We start from the raw sequence: 18,121 nt of genomic DNA, 5'->3' as shown, positions 1-18,121 counted from the left end.
CAAGAATTCATAAGAGAAAAATGCAAGGAACTAGGAGCTGGTATAGCTCAGCAGGCATTTTGTGAAGAGAATATGGGTAAAATTAGAATAAAGAGAACAGGATTGGAGCATCGTTCACAAGTCTAGGTCCTGTTTGGTCTTCGTGTTTTGGAAACATTAGCAAACTATGGGTAAAAGTAAAAAGTTGACATTTGTATACGGTTAGAATTGAAAACTATCTTGTCCACTTAAAACTTTAGTATTACAGAATTTTGCTTTTTAATTATCAAAGTGGTCAGATAAAGATGGCTTATGTCGACGTAAGTCATAGCAAAGCCATGACTCATTTCTTTTTGTGATTAAATCATGTGGCTTTTCATCTTCAGAAAATTTAGAAAGATGACAACATTGTCATTTATTTGCAATTCGCCCTTCCACTCTCCTTCCTAAAATTCAATCTTTCCATTTCTTTTACCTTCTTGAGCTTCTTTAATTATGAGCAAACTCTTTATGGGCTCAAGGTTTATTTCACCTTTCTATTAATAAAAAGAAACAGGAAAAGAAATTGGGATTTTTATGAAAAATGTTAAAGGCTAGCTCTGTTAGGATTTCCCATGACATTGCAGTGGTGACATGGTCGTGGATGTGCCAAGGAAAGCCTGAGCTGTTGACTGCTGCCCCAGTAGCATCAGAGAACTACTGTGCTTGCTGAGACCAATGACTGCCATTCTTCTGGACAGGGCAGGCTTTGGCAACATTCAGAAGCAAGCTGTTTGTCTTCAGTCCCCTCTCTTCAGCCTCCAAATTTGTCATTTTTGCTTGGTGGATGGAGTACCCTATACTACCCCATGGCTCTCCCAAACCCTTTTCCTCCCAGCCAGGAGGCCCAGGTCTGCGCATTCATTCACTCGATTCTGTGCATGTTGCCTGTGTGTGGTCCATTGCCCTCACCTCACTTTCCTGGGGAAAGGAAAAATGACACTGAGCTGAGGAATGAGCAAAAATCTAAGTGGAGACGTGGGAGAGGCTGTGCTAGTTGGAGGGCGTGAACAAAGTCGTGGAGGTTTACAACTGTCTGACTTTTCTAGGGAAAGGCAAGTAATCTGATGTGACTAGAGAAACGTTAGGTGATATCTGTAAGCTGATTTGGGTGTAGAAGGACAAAGAGGTGGAGTGGGAAGGGTAAGTGGCAGCTAGACTGGGAAGGGCTGAGCACCAGGTAAAAAAGACAAAATAAGATTGTTTCTCCTCTCCCAGGAAATACTGAACTTTAGGAGGCAACATCTCCATCCTGGCTCTGTAAACCAATCTTTATCAGAATGAGAATTTTGGGGTAAGTTGGAAGGGACAGGGCCAGGCTTACAGCAGCGGTTGGCAAACTATGGTCTGTGAGCCAAATCCAACTGCTGCCTGTTTTTGTGTGGCCTGTGACTAAGAATGATGCTTACATTTTTAAATGGTTGAGTAAAAGTGAAAAGAAAAATAATATTTTGTGACTTGCAAAACTGTACAAAATCCATATTTCACTATTCACACATAAGTTTTCTTGGAACACAGCCACATTCACTTGTGATGATTTCACTGCTTTGGTCATACAAGGGTAGAACTAGAACTGAATTGTTGTGACAGAGATCCTCTGTCCCGAAAGGGCCTAAAGCATTTCCTGTCTGGCTCTGCTTAGAAAAATATTGCCAAGTTCTGTGCCGGGCACGGTGGCTCAAGCCTGTAATCCCAGCACTTTGGGAGGCTGAGATGGGCAGATCACCTGAGGCCAGGAGTTCGAGACCAGCCTGGCCAACATGGTGAAACCCCATCTTTACTAAAAAAATACAAAAATTAGCTGGGCATGATAGCGGGCACTGGTAATCCCAGCTACTTCGGAGGCTGAGGCAGGAGAATCACTTGAACCCGGGAGGCAGAGGTTGCAGTGAGCCGAGATTGTGCCACTGCACTCCAGCCTGGTCAACAGAGCAAGACTCTGTCTCAAAAACAAAAAACAAAACAAACAAAACAAAACAAAACAAAAAACAAAGGAGTCGAGCACTAGACAGAAAGTTCAGAGCAGGATGGAGCTCTACAAAGATAACCTAAGTTTTATGGAACTGAGTTCCCAAATCACTTTAACTAAATGTATTAATTCCAGTGACCATGATTTCCCTAGCACTTATTCTCCTGTAGCATAATTGGAAATTCTAACAAGCCTTTTTTTGCGGGGAGGCGGGAGGGTGGAGGTTGTTTGTTTTTAGTGTGAGATGTGGATTAAGCATATTAAAAATTTTAAAATAATTTCTGGGAAATTTGGAAAACTGTGTTGACAGGGTGGTTGCCATGCATTTTAAGGAACATTCACATGGTTGAAGAGTCATAGAAAAAACCTTGTCTTTCAGAATCACTCGTCCAAATCAATATAAATAAATTGCTAAGACCTTTTCTAACCTTTTAAACATTCATCTTTCTTCATGAGAACAGCAATAAAAGTCCTTTGTTTCTGGAGTCTGCCAATCACCTATTTCTTCTTTAGTGTGGGTAATTTAAAAAATTATTTTCATAAGGCTAAAAGACATTATGTTATACAATGTCTCTATTTTTTTTTTAATGGCAAGGCAGACTTCATTCAAGGGTGGCACATTGTGATAGGTACAGGAACCATTGCAATGAGTGTTGCAGCAGGGGAGGGAGATTGGAGTCAACTCACTACTGTGTCTTTACAATTTTATTTTTTCTTTCAGAGACAGGGACTCGCTCTGTTGCCTAGGCTGGAGTACAGTGGCGTAATCATGGTTCATTGCAGCCTCGAAATCCTGGGCTCAAGCAATTCTCTGACCTCAGCCTCCCAAGGAGCTAAGACTATCTTTAAGTTTTTTAAAAAGCAATCCTTACTTCCTGAATGCACCAAAATTGTAATCCCATTTTGACCCAGTTAAGAGTAAGACTCAAAACTGAGAGGGCCTGGTTAAAGAAAAGTGAGTAAAGGATATAATACAATGATTGGCAGGAAACCCTGGTGGGTTGTGAGACACAGCAGTGGAATTGTTAGAGTCGCCTCCCAGTTGATGTATGCTATCTCAGAATATCCAGAATTCCCAGCTGACATCTTCTGCCTCCCCTGGGGTGGTGTGCAAATGGAGACTGTATCAGTCAGGGTTCAGTTGCAGCAAAGGGAAGCAACTCTAGTTATTTTAAGCAGAAAGGTTTAATACAAAGAATTAGCTGCATGGAAGTGCTGGTGGAAGAGAGGGTTTTTGGGAGACTCCCAGGACACTTGAGAGCTTACCACCTAGGGGAACAACTACCTCTTCCATGAAGGTGGGGAGTCAGAAAGTTGCTATAGGATCAGGAATCTGCCATTTTTTCCTCACAGATGCATCTTGACTCCCATGAAGCTGGGAATTACAAGTACCCTGCTGGAATGCTGCTGCACAAATATATCTGCACTACCATATTTTCTAGTGAAATTCAGCCAAAAGCAACAGGAAAATTATCTCTGCCTCACTTCCACTTTCCAAACCTTGCACAAGTGCATCCAAGTGGGGATAAGTAGGTGATCAGAACCCTAGCTGCAAGAGATTCCAGGAAATGTAGTTTTTTGATTTCTAGACTCTCTATGTGGGGAGGCACACTGGAAGGGAGTGAAAGAGAATGTTGAGGTTAATCACCTGTATTTGCTTCCTATTGCTGCTGGAATAAATTGGAACAAACTCAGTGGCTTAAAACAATACACATTTGTTATCTTTCATTTCTGGAGGTCAGAAGTCTGATGGAGGTTTTACAGGGCTAAAATCAAAGTGTCAGCCAAGGTGTGCTCCTTTTGGAGGCTCTAGGGGAGAATCCATCCATCCCCTGCCTTTCCCAGCATTAGAAGACTTTCCCACATTCCTTGCTCATGGCCACATTGCTCTGACTTCTGCTTCTGTCATCACATCACCTTCTATGACTCTAACCTTCACATCTCCGTCTTATAAGGACTCTTGTGATTACACTGGGTTCATCTGATAATACAGGATAATCTCACCTCTCATGATTCTTGACTTAATCACATCTGCGATTCCCATCTTCCATGCAAGAAACACATTCACAGGGATTGATATGTTGACATCTTTTGGGGGGTCACTATTCAGCCTGCCACATTGTTCATATCCAAATTATTGAGGGAAGGAGCCGATGTTTATTAACTACATGCTATGTGCTGGAAACTGTATATATATATGTTATCTCATCAAACATTCATGACAATCCTTGAAGGTGGCACTATTACTCCTACTACAAATGAGAAAAAGAGATTCAAAGAATTTTAAATACGAGTCCACTATTCAGCGATAAAAAAATGAACTATTAAGCCATGAAAAGACATACAGGAACCTTAAATACATATTGCTAAGTGAAAGAAGCCAGTCTGAATAGGATACGTACTGTATGATTCTAACTACGTGACATTCTGGGAAAGGTAAAATTATAGAGTTTATAAAAATATCAGTGGTTTCCAGGGGTTAAGGTTTGGGGCAGGGCGTTGAGGGTAAGTAGGCAGAGCTATATTACCCTACTTATAAGCAATGAGTTCTCCCCCCAAAAAATCATTTTTCTATCAACGAGGCTGGAGTGCAGTGGCATGATCTCGGCTCACTGCAGCCTCTGCCTCCTGGGCTCAAGTGATCCTCCTGCCTCTGCCTCCCAAACAGCTGAGACCAGAGGCATGTGCCACCACATCCAGCTAATTTTTCATTTTTGGTAGACTTGGAGTCTTGTTATGTTGTCTAGGCTGGTCTCCAACTCCTGGGCTCAAGTAATCCACCAGCCTTGGCCTCCCAAAGTGCTGGGATTACAGGTGTAAGCCACTGTATCAGGCCCAAATTTTTGATATCATAAACAACCTGTGGCAAATATTCTTGCATATGCATCTTTTCACACTTCTTTGACTATTTTTTGCTAATACATTCCTAAGGGTAGGTTTTCTGAGTCAGATGGCAGGCACATTGTAAACACCTTATATATATATATATATATATTTAGAAAGTGTCAGTGGTGTGCTGGAACTCTGAAACAAATTAGAGCTTTCCCCCTCTTCTATGGAGAGCTGACTATTAAACATTTAGCATACTACTGGAAAGTGTGTACAAATCTCCAGTCCTAACAGTATATGAGGACCCATTATTTTCACCTCAAAATCCATACTGATGCTTAAAACAGTAATATGTGCTAGTTGTAATTTGTATATTCTAATACTGATGATTCATAATACCTGTTGCTATCTCTAGTTTTTCTTTTCTATAGCTCATTTAGAGGTTAAAAGCAATTTCAGGTATATTTGGGCATATTTCATACTCAGCCAGGTCAGTATGGTCCATTAAGGGCAGCAAATCTTGCAGGGATTTAGCATAATTATGCAATAATTCCAAGGAGTCTCTGCACTTTGGAAAATTGTTATTTATAAAAACCTTTTAACTAATTGTTTTGGCATACATTGTTGATCTGCAGGGAACTTGGTGACACACAGAGAGGGAAGGGGAGAGAGTGATTAGAATCTCCAGGAGTCCTTTATCTAATTTTCCATGATCATCCCATATACTCCATTTAAGCCCATGGGTGGGGATCTTCCTGACCTTGTTGGTACTGCTACCCTGGTAGCTAGTAAACCACTCTTTTAATATGGTTGTGTTGCTTGTGTTGCAGTGGAATAAAGATTTGGACCACTGAGTCATCTAGTTCTAAGAAGCTATGATTCTATCAGAAATGATCAATGGGGGGAGTCAGCTGGCATAATGAAAATAGCATGAATTTGGGGGTTAAGGTCTCCAGAATTCTAAGTCCTGCTTTGCCACAGGGCTATGCATTTTCTGTCATTTTCTACTCCACAGCTTGATTGGCTTATCTAGCCAACTAGATTCCTGCTTCATTTTCCCTAATCACTCCTGGTAGATCTTTTCTCCAAGGATTTACAAAGGAGCTACTCAAGAAATTCCCATGTGAAAGAGTGATAGTCTTCTACTTGATAAAAGCATAGGAATAGCCCCTTTGCCTCTAGATAACTGAATGCTCTTAGACAAGCCTCAGTTTTCACATGAATAGAATGAGTACATGTGTGTTAGTCTATTCTGGCATTGTAATAAAGAACTACCGAGACTGGGTAATTGAAAAGAGGTTTAATTGGCTCACGGTTCCACAGGCTGTATAGGAAGCATAGCTGGAGAGGGCTCGGGTAACTTACAATCGTGGTGGAAGGTGAAGGGAAAGTTGGCACATCCTTCATGGCTGGACCAGGAGGATGTGTGTGTGGGGTGCTACACACTTTTAGATAACCAGATCTCATGAGAACTCACTCACTGTCATGAGAACAGCAAGGGGAAGTGTGCCCCCAAGAATCAATTAGGCCCCAACCCTGACGATTACAATTCGACATGAGATTTGGGTGGGGACGCAAATCCAAACCATATCAGTGTGTGTGTGCGCGCATGCGCGCGCACGTTTAGAGGCCGGGGGGAATTGCACTCAATGTGTGAGTCCTGAAGTTCAATGATTCTATGAAACCAATTCACCTGTATAGTAAATGTGGTGGAATCACACTAGTGCCTTCAATAGAAACTCAACTCCCTTAAAAGAAGCGTTTGAGTTAGCTTCCAGAGACTGCTATGTGAGAACATGATGTTAAGTTGTCATATGTATGCTATAATTTGATTCTCACTGGAAAAATGCAGCAGTGATGTAAGAGGCTGTTTTTGAAATTAGGCCATCAGGGAATGCTTGTGCCCCATGACTGTAAGGACTATAATTCTCTTACACACAGACATCAAATGTTATTGCAAAACCATTGGAAAAATTCTAATTATTTTAAAGGCATATATAAAATATGTACCTTTTATTAAGTAATATGAATATAAAGTAAGATCAAGTTCTGACTCTGAGCTGTCCATGCTGATGACCTACAGAGCATTGCAAGCTTTAGTCTCTGCATTGCCTTCTTTTCTTGTAAGTATCAATGGCAGTTGCCCACTCAATGTAAGTTGAAGGGTGCAGCTGAAATCACCACCGCATCCCCAAAATATCTTTTCCACCAATGCTTTTGAAACCAAAGGTTTGCCACTTGAGATGAAGAAATCCTTTTTCTAGGTTTTTACCTCTAGCACCCCCTTGTTAAGAATATTGCAATGTCAATTGGTCATTACTAAAGGACAGAGATAGCCAGTGCAATCGCCAAGTGTATCAGTGTATCAATTTTTTTTTTTTTTTTTTTTTTTTTTTTTGAGACGGAGTCTCGCTCTGTCGCCCAGGCTGGAGTGCAGTGACACCATCTCGGCTCACTGAAAGCTCCGCCTCCTGGGTTCACGCCATTCTCCTGCCTCAGCCTCTCAAGTAGCTGGGATTACAGGCACCCACCACCACGCCGGTTAATTTTTTTTGTATTTTTAGTAGAGACAGGGTTTCACCGTGTTAGCCAGGATGGTCTCGATCTTGTGATCTGTCTGCCTCGGCCTCCCAAAGTGCTGGGATTACAGGCGTGAGCCACTGCATCTGGCCTTTTTTTTTTTTTTTTTTTTGAGACTGAGTCTCACTCTGTTGCCCAAGCTAGAGTGCAGTGGCAGGTATGAGCTTGGCTCACTGCAAGCAACCTCTGCCTCCCAGATTCAAGTGATTTTCGTGCCTCAGCCTCCCTAGTAGCTGAGATTACAGGCACCAGCCACAACACCTAATTTTTGTAGTTTTAGTACAGACGGGTTTTCACCATGTTGACCAGGCTGGTCTTGAATTCCCGACCTCAAGTGATCCACCCACCTTGGACTTCCAAAGTGCTGGGATTACAGGTGTGACCCACTATGGCCAACTAGTTTTCTGGGTCTTCTGTAAAAAAAAAAAATTACCATGAACTTGGAGGCTTCAAACAATTTTTAAAATGCTGTTATAGTTTTGGAGGCCAGAAGTCCAAAACTAAGGTGTCAACAGGGTTGGTTCCTTCTGGATGCTCTGAGGGCAATCCATTCCTTGCCTATCTCCTAGCTTCCAGTGGCTGCTGCCAATCCTCAGTGTTGCTTGGCTTGTAGACGTATTGATTCAGTCTCTGTCTCCATCTTCACATCTCATTTTCCTCTCTATCCCCGTGTCTCCAGTTTCTTTCTGCCTTGCTCTTATGACTTCTGGCATTAGATTAAAGGTCCACCCCAAATCTAGGATAAACTCATCTTGAGATTTTTACATCTGCAAAGATGTAAAAGAATTCTTTGCGAAGAAGCAAAGAATTATATCTGCAAAGGTCTTTTTCAAAATAAGTTTACATTCACAGGTTCCAAAGGTGAGGACATGGACATATCTTTTTTTTTTTTTTTCAGGGTCCAGGGGCACTGTTCAATCCACTGTAGCATGGGAAGCCCTGTTAAAAAGAGACACAGGACAAGTAAGTACTGAACGGAAGGGATGGTAAAAAGAGAGATTTGAAAGGTAGGATGAGAACACTAGGATGGAATTGGGGGATGGGTTGGAGATGGAGAAATTCTTTCTTTCTTTTTTTTTTTTTTGTTTGTTTTGTTTTTGTTTTTTGAAACGGGGTCTCACTCTGTCACCCAGGCAGGAGTGCAATGGGGTGATCTCAGCTCACTGCAACCTCTGCCTTGCAGATTCAAGCAATTCTCGTGCCTCAGCTTCCCAAGTAGCTGGGATTACAGGCGTGTGCCACCATGCCCAGCTCATTTCTTTGTATTTTTAGAAGAGATGGGGTTTCACCATCTTGAGGTCAGGTTTCAAACTCCTGACCTCAAAGTGATCCGCCTGCTTTGGCCTCCCAAAGTGCTGGTACTATAGGCATGAGCCACCACACCTGGCCTGGAGAAATTATTTCCATTTTACTGATGAGCATTCTAAAAGGGAAATTGATCATCTTGAAGAACTTTGCCTGGGGGGTTCTCCTTGCAAGGGATTCTTTGGCCTGAGAAATCACTGGCCCTTATGCTGTTGGTGCCATAAGAGAATCTGGGAATGTGACTAGGACCGAACCATTTTGTGCGTGTTTTTTCTGGCTGTTTATTCACTTGTCTATTCATCCATCCATTCAGTAAACATTCATGGAGCACTTTCTTTGTTCCTGGAACATAGAAGGCTACCTCCTTCTCAGGTGCCTTGTTGGGATGTTCTGTCCCTGTTTGTATCCAGCGTTGGGCTGGCAGTTTAGTGGAGTTGCACATGGTCAAGTCAGCCACTAAGATTACAATCAAGTAGAGTCAAAATTGCCTTAGAAAACTTCTGAAAACATCTATAAAGTACACCTAAATGGGTTTCTCCAATCTGAATAAGGGGTTCGGACACAACAAACAATCGCAGGATGGAGATAATTGAGGAACACGATGAAGCACATCCTAGGATGATAATTGGTTTTGTCTTCTAACATTATTTTAATTCTTCTTTTCTTCCCTTTGCCGCACTTATAGAATTAAAGTTGTGAAAATTATATACACACTTCACGTGATTCTAGTCTACTGCCACACAAGGCTCTGGTGGAGATGTAGCAACTGGAATCTTTCAAAATCGTGTGAGCCAGAGGCAGCCATAGGGATATTATGGTTGCTTGTTTATTCAGAAGTCACTGTTGTGTGGTTGAAAGAGACATGGGCTACTCCTCTCTGCTTGAAACAGAAAATTCCATGAGAGACTCACGCAACCTACAAGAGGCTGGGTTGCCTCATGGTTCATCTCAATGATGTCCTCATAGAGGAAACTCCAGTCAGGTAGCCCTCAAAGCATTGAAAACAATGTAATTTTTCCTGAAATCTCATGAAGCTGCACCAAAGAGGAAACCCATACATAGCATATTTTCTTAAAATTCCGTCTCACATTTCTTTTTTAATATTTCACACATCACAGATGGCAGTTACCTAAAATTCCCACTTTTTATCCCTTGACATTTTGCAAATCCTCCCCAAATTTTTTGCACTCTGGCTCTTCTTTCTCCCCGTCCTCTGGTTTTCCTGATCTCAATTTTATCCCCTTTAACATGTAAATCAGTCTAGATGGCTGTAGTATTTTTTCATTTTCTTGACCACTGTTTCCTTCTTATGAGATCCATAAAGCGCAAAGCAAATCTACACCAAAAACTCTGGAATTAACCAGGATTTTAATTGAGCAGTTCGATTTTGCTACTTAGTAACAATGTGATTTTGGGTAAATTTCTTAAACTCTCTGATTCTCTCTCCTTTTTTCTAATTTGTAAAATAAAGCCAATAATACCAAATTGGTAGAGATGGTTTGAGGATTAAGTGAAACAATATATTTTCAGATTCCTATCACAATGCTGGCCATATTAGATGGTTTAAAAAAATGCTGGTCGTTTTCTTTTTCTTTTCTTTGTAGAAAGATCTCCTTGTAGAGACAAATCACAATCAAAGACTTTTTGGTTAATGTGGAACGAGATCATGTGAATTAGAGCACATGGCGCTCTAAAGGCTCCATGCTAAGAATAACTGACAGATCCATGCTACGGCAAAAATTGTTTTGCAATGGGAACTATGGCTGGGGGTCTGCCTCCCATCAAGGATTTATTTATGGAGGAATTCCCAAAATACAGGAAGAATGTTCAAATAGTAGCAGCCAGGAAATTTCCAACGTCTGCTACACTGGGTCACTCTGAATTGGTCTTTTTGGCTTCTTTCTGTAATTTCCATTTTGGGAAATCAGGAGTTGTGACACACAGTGGTAAATCTTCACATGGTTGAAATATGCCTTATTAGCACAATCTATTTTAGTATTATTAATATCATAGTATAAATATGTACAGCATTAGAAGTAGTCAATTAGTGGAGGCTGATTTTTATTTTACTTCTATGTTGGCTTTACTTTCAAAATATATGTTATGTTATTATTGTTTTCCTTTTCTTCATTTTCATTGCTACCTTTCTTGGTCCAAGCCATCGCTATCTCTTAGGTAGGTGATGAGATAGAGCACTAACAGGTCTGGGACTCTTCCGCCCCTACACAGCAGCCTTGCCCTCCACATAGCAGCTGGAGTGATCTTTATAAAACCACACATGAGAACATGTTCCTCCTCTGATGGCTTCACACCACATCTGGAATAAAACCCTAACATCCTACCCTGACCGAGTGGGCCCTATGAGTTCCCCTTGCCTCTCTGAGCACATCTACTCCCCCGCTCATGCTGGGTCGGCCTTCTATCCGTACCTTTGACCATGTATTCCCTCTGCTTTGATCTCTTCCCATCTATTCTTACAGGGCTGGCTTCTTCTTGTCATTCAGGTCTCAATATCTCCTCAGACAGACTCCCAGCCCCTTAATCTAACGTAGACCTGCTTCTACTCCAATCATTATCATTCTGCTTTATCTTTGTAGTGTGTGCTACTCTCTGACATTTTGAATTATTTGTTTCCTTGCTTATTGTCTGTGTAGGGGAGAAAAGATTTCTTTCTTCACTCATTGTAAAGTTCATGGCCAACAACCCTATGACAAAAGACAGAGTAATAAGCAAAAAGCTTGCAAATGCATTTCATGTAAATCTTACATGACATGCGAGCCTTCAGAAGCAAAGCCCCAAAGACCAAGGGAAAACTGTATTTTTATGGACAGCCATACAGAAGTATAATTGAAGGACAAAAGGGTCTGATCCAAAGGTAACAAACTGGGAGAAATGTAGTAAGACCTGTTTGTTCAGTTTCTTCTGTGTGGGCACCTGCCACATGAGTGTCTTCAGGGGATAAGGAACAGAGGAGGTCGGAGAGTGACGATCCTGGGTTTTATGGTCCGCTTCAGGGGAGGAAAGCCTGAGAGAAGGTCAGAGATGCCTTCCTACTTCTGCTGTTTTTTCAGTTTCCAAGGTGTCAGTCATATTTTGGGGTATCACACCTGAAGTCTCTGTGAGACCACAGGTCTGTGTGCCTGTCCAGTGTCTGGGACATAACAGGAGCTTAAAAAGCATTCTCCCCACACGGGGATTTACCATAGACATGTTTGTGAAAACCAAACAAATCCTTAATTCCTCTCCCCCTGCAAGGTGTCCTTCCTCCATTTAGAGCGGCCCTTTTCCAGAGTTCCCAGGGTCTCTGGGTCATTACCAGGTTCCCTTATCACAAAGAGAAAGAGTGTGGGCTTCCTATGTTTTCTCCCCTCAACCTCCAGTCAGTTTTCTCCATTCCAGGCTGCCTTTGCTGTGTGCAAAGCTCAATTGTCTGCCTCAATTTTAATAATTCAGTGTTGAATGGGCACATTTGCATATGCAAATATTTGAAGAATTGAAATGGCAATTAACAGATGTATATTTGGGATTAATTTGAAATATTTTTTGTCTCTCCCTGTTTACTTTCACGGTCCAGCAGTAATTCTGATCTTAGTGACTTGCTGTGATTCCTCCATCCAATGTGTTTCCAGGTCTACTCTACCCAGAGTCAGATTTCTAAAAGATGCTGTGCTGTCTTTGAATACGATTGAAAAATCACCATTTTAACCCCTTTATAGAACCTAATAAAGCATTTCAGAAGTACCTGCATTTCTTTTTATTTCTACCTGGTTGATGAGCCTCTCTCTTTCAAGGCTTCAGCTAGAGGAGAATTGATCAACACGCGTTATTATAATTATTTGAGGACCTACCATGGAAAGGGCACTGTGCTGGAAGCAGCTGGGGGAATATAGAGAGGAGTAAGACCAAAGCCCTGTCCTCTGGAGCCTTATGGTTCCACAGGAAGGAGAAGATGTGAAGACTCGTTACCTGAAGTTGACATTCGGTGGATGACACAGCATTCAACACAAAACATTTGCCATCCCCCAAAAAGCTGCCAACTGTTACTGGATGGCTTTGGTGATTTCCATGACATTTTTCCAAAATACAATGACTTTCCTCTTGTGGTTTTTGTACATCAACAAAGCTCTTCAACTAACAACTACTGGGAAAAGTGAATCTATAGAAGTTTATTATTAAATAAACTAACATGAAAATGAGGCTATTATAGCAGTATTGGAGTGGTAATAGTCCAGCCCTTCCCCAACTGCTGACTCCATATTTTAAAACTGTTTTTAGGATTTTTTTCCCCCTTCATTCACAGAAAGGAAGGTGACAGGGTGAAGGAGGTGGGGGTGGGGTGCGGGGGGGACATAGAAGAAGGAATCTGGAATCCAGAAGAGGTAGTATCGGTTTCTAACAACTTTCTGAGCTAAGTCTAGTGGAATATTAATGTGAATGAATCCTTGACAGAAACAGAAGAAATTGGGTGGCAGCATTTCCCAAGAGTGATGAATTGCAGGTGGTGTCTCCAGGGAGTAGGTCAAGGAGAGTATGACGGAGATGTTTGCTGGGAAGCAGGTCCTTTGCTTTGCTGCCCAGTTTAAAGAAAATACAGCAAAGAAGCAAATGCTGTAGGTGGACACTGCGGCTCTGCATTAATGGATTTGGATTTCCTTCTTCCTTTTCCTCTGGAACTTCAGTGGTTTTATAATGCAGAGATTTAGAGAAGGAAAATGCAGAGCAAATAATTTTTGCCCTCGTTGAAATCGACAGTTTGTTGGACATTTTTAAATATCCATTTTTTTATTTTACTGCTTTCTACACAATATTATTGAAAATACATTACATACTGAGTTCAGTTTTTTCTAAGTGAAATATTGTCACTATATAAGAAGAGAGATCAATGGCCTTTGTTAGACAACAATTGAACAGCATCCTTTAGCCTGAAATTTGAGTCTTTCTTTCTTTTTTTTTGGTTCCAGGCTTCCTGTCATGAATAGAAAATTTCTCTGAGGACATTAGGATTTGATACCTAAGAAAACACATACCTCTAACAAATCTTGCTAATTTTTCTCTTTCCAGGCTTGTTATTTACATGTCTACATGTCTTAATTACTGACCTTTGAGTTGAAGTTCCTTAAAATACTTGATTACTTTTTTTTACAGGTGGATATTTTTATGCCATCTTAACATAATCCCTCTGTTCTACACAAACATCTAATGCTACAAAGATATTCAAAGACTTTTTAACAAAAATAAGACAATTTCTCATTGTATACTTTCATGTTTCTTGTGGATCTAAGAATTGTATGATTCCATTTTGTAATCATAGAATGTTAAGGTTGGAAACATCCACTCAAGTCTTCTGTTTCTCCTAGGACCCTAAGACCTGGAGATGCTAAAATCACTATCCAAAGGACTAACATCACTATCCAACGGACTAAAACTCAAGCATTTAAACATCAGAACATAATAGTGTTCCACTTTATGGGAAGGGGTGAGGTTCAAGGATGATGAGGGGAGAGATGAGGATGGGGGCTGGGTAAAGGAGAACCTGATGGGAAAGAAGCAATGATTTAGCTGAGCCATCATTGATGACAGGAGCTTTTAATGATGTGTGCTGATCAAGCTGCTGGGACATTTACCTCTTTCTTGCTGGTGATTTCTCTGACTCATCTGCAAACATCAGGTATGAGGTCTATGTGGCCAAGTAGGTGAAGGGGTGAAGAGGTAGGTGAAGGGGTCACCAGCTCATTCTTAACTGTGGTAGAGCAATGGAAAGTGCCATGTGGTGAGTACTCATTTCTTCTCCAGTCTCCACATTTGCTTTTTCAGGTGAGCAGCTGGGTAGCCCATACCAGTGGACAGGCAGTGATGTGCAGTCGCTTAGTACCTGGGCTCTGGACCTGGTCACCTGCTTTGGCTACTTACTACCTGAGTAATTTTGTGAAAATTGCATCTTTGTACCTCAGTTTGCACATCTTTAAAATGAGGATAACAGTACCTGATTTATACATTTTTTATGAGGACTAAATGCTATTAATACACATAAAAAATTAAAGTGATGTTTCATGCAAAGAAACTCTTCATAAACATTAGCCTTTTTGATGAAAAAGGCCTGAACTTTGGCATACAGAGTCTAGATTTCAATCTTCAGGCATGTCAATAAACAATTTTGGGCCTGTTTCTTTAGCTCTAGAATAGGTTGGTTGCAGTTCCCATTGTTCTGGACTTAACAGCATTATTGCAAGGATGAGAGATCATGTTGGTCGACTCTCAGGGTGTGGAAATTATTAACATTCTACTTTCCTTGCCAAATACTTCCTCAGTGGAAATGCAGGATGGGATCATGAGTTAAAGTTTATACTGTAACTGAGACAGCCAGCGTTGTTTTGAAGGTCCTTGAGATACCTTTCTGCAGGAAGAGCGTGTATAAAACTGAAGCCACCTGACCTTAATGGTATAGTGTGAGAGGAAGCTGAGACTTTAAGGCCCTATCTGCATCTTCCCACAGGCAACAGACCTGAAAGTGGCAGCCACTGCCTTATTATTCTGATGACTCACAGAGCCAGAGTACTTCCTCTCTCCTCCACTGTCCTTTCAAATTAAATTCATTGCTCTTCAAGATGTCTGTGGTTCCCAGAAATGACGCAAGTTGTATGTACCCCGTTCAAAGCCTGAGCGTTTGACTCTCAGGACATTCTCCCAAGTGGTCTGGGCCCTGCCACTTGCTAATACAGCTCTGACAATCTCAATCACTCCTCTTTTTCCTTTCTTTACAGAAACTCAGAGAAGATAATGGCTATATGGACTCCTTTTAAAAAAAAGTCTTGCAAAGCTTACCTTAAAAAATTTGGATATTCTTGCTAAACCACAAAATAAAAAAATAGTTAATTCCCCTTAATATTATTTGCTAACATGGATAGTATCTGACCATCCACAGGACAAAAACCAGACATTTAACAGTTGCTTACAGGCTAAATGAGAGCCCCTAGTTAATGCACATTAGTCCTGTTTCTATCTCTTGTCCTTGAAATAAGCTTAAAATGCTTTTAAATTTAGTTCAAGTGTGAGATGCAGTTTCTTGAACCTCTTTTGTCACATGAAACAATTTAAAAGCAGCGAACATAACCCATCTGCACCAAGGAGAACCTACCTGTGAGAGGTGTTGTTGGTCAGTGAGGAAGCTAGCTTGGAAATGTGCCCAAATAGTGAATCAGCAGCTGCCATCCCAGTTACATTTCATTTTTAAAAGGATAGCATATGTCAGGTTTTTTTTTTTTTTGGCCAACCAAGCTGATTTCTTCAGTATTCTGTTTTCCCTTGTTAACATTTCCCAGTATTTGTAGGGATGTTAGCATTTGATTCTTTAATGACAATCATGTAAAGTAACTAGGGCAGGTATTTATCTTCTGTTTCATAGATAAGGAGGTTAATAATAAATAACTTGCCCAAAAGTACACAGCAAGGTCTCATATCCAGATTTTCTGATACCATGCTGTGAGCACCAGGGAAGCTGGTTAAGATAAGGAAAGCTTCAGATACCCCCGTGGTGGCACTGACAGTAATAGGTGTGCCATGAGATGGATGAAGAGCTACAGTGCTCCTATGAGAGTCTACAGAGGAAAGATCCAGTGCCCCATGGGGGTAAGGAATGGTAATTTGGGGATACAACCCCTAAGCAAGTTATATTTCACTAGTGAGTAGTACAGGTAGATGTGTTATTGCTGAGAAACATCTGCAGTGCCTTTCTCTGAAACAGGCCTCTTATCATATGAAGCCCAGGTTGCAAAGGAATATAACCTTGGGAGATATTACTTGGTGTAGAATAGACACAAGTTATAATTAAATCATGTCACATTTTTAGTGACTGCTGTTCCATCCACAATTGACCTGGAGATTTTCCTCTTGTTGGGTTCTCTTCATGGAGTTTCTTTCTTCCACTTACAGCTATTGCATGAAGTTTCTCCTCTCCTTAACAGACTCTTGGAAATCAGAATAATGGCAGCAACTGACCAAGAATTGGGCACTTTGCATATATTGTTGCATTTGGGCTTCATGACAGTCCTAAGAGGGAGTATTATCTATTCATCTATTTTATAGATGAAGACCTTGAAGCTTAGAAAGCATAACTTGCCCTAACTTTCTGAGCTGGTAACAGGCCAGATGCTCTGCCTATCTATTGCTACAGAACAAATCCCAGAAAGTTAATGGCTTATAATAGCTATCATTTTATTATATCCCACAGTTTCATGGGCCAGGAATTTGGGCAGGGCTTAGCAGACACAGCTTAGCTCTGTTCCATGTGGCATCAGCTGGTTTGACTGGGCTGGAGAATCTATTTCCAAGATGGCTCACCACGCGGCTGGCAGCTGGGCTGTTACCCAGAGTTCATAGCTCCTGTCTGTGTGAACCTCTCTATATGGCTGCTTGGGCTTCCTCATAGCATGATGGATAGGTTCCAAGAGCATGTATTCCAAAAGACAAGAGGTCGAGGCTACCAATCACTTAAGAACTTGGTCCCAGAAACTGGCATGATGTCATTTCTGTAATATTTTATTGCTTGGGAAGTCAGAGTTCTCCTAGATTCAAGAAGTAACATAGACCCTGCCTCTCACTGGGAGAAGTATCAAGGAATTTTCAGCCATGTTTAATCTACCACACAGAGCAAAGATGAGCATACAGGTCTTAGTTACCACAACATATTGCATCTCAACTAGTATCATACCAGATGCATTTCTCAATCACTGCATTTATCTATTTGGTAGTGACTAGACTGAGCTCCTTGAGGGCAGGGATCATGTCTTATGCATCTTAGGGTAAACAAAATCTCTATAAGAGCATAGTCTATGCTCCATAAATGCTCAAGGAAGGAATGAAAGAGAGCTGAGTTCCAGTCCTGGCCTCTGCTTCAAAGTAGCTCTGTTAGTCTGAGCAGGATGCTGAACTACTCCAGGCCTTGGTCCCATCTCAGTAATATGAGGAGATGGCATCATCAGAGGATCCTTTAAGTCTCTTTCTTTTTTTTTCCCCTAGCACTACCATTGTGTTAGTCCGCTCAGGCTGCTATAACAAAATATTTTAAACTGAGCAGCTTAAACAACAGACATTTATTTCTCACAGTTCTAGAGGCTGGGAAGTCCAAGATTCAGGTGCTGGCCAATTTGGTTCCTGATGAGGACCCTTCCCTGCCTTGCAGATGGCCATGTTTCTCCTGTGTCCTCACATGGTGGGAAGGAAGAGGTGGGGGGAGGGAGAGAGAGAGACACTAATCCCATCATGAGCGCTCCACCCTCACCACCTCATCTAAACTTAATGACACCCAAAGGCCCACCTCCTGATACCAGCACATCGGGGGTTAAGGTGTCAACACAGGAATTTTGGGGGGACACAAGCATTTAATCCATAATAACCACTTTACTAATCTACTCAAGATAATGA

The sequence above is a fragment of the Gorilla gorilla genome, chromosome 13, assembly GCF_029281585.2.
Source record: "Gorilla gorilla gorilla isolate KB3781 chromosome 13, NHGRI_mGorGor1-v2.1_pri, whole genome shotgun sequence".
Classification (NCBI taxonomy): Eukaryota; Metazoa; Chordata; class Mammalia; order Primates; family Hominidae; genus Gorilla; species Gorilla gorilla.
The sequence above is the reverse complement of the archived record's forward strand: the minus strand, read 5'-3'. Positions refer to the sequence as shown.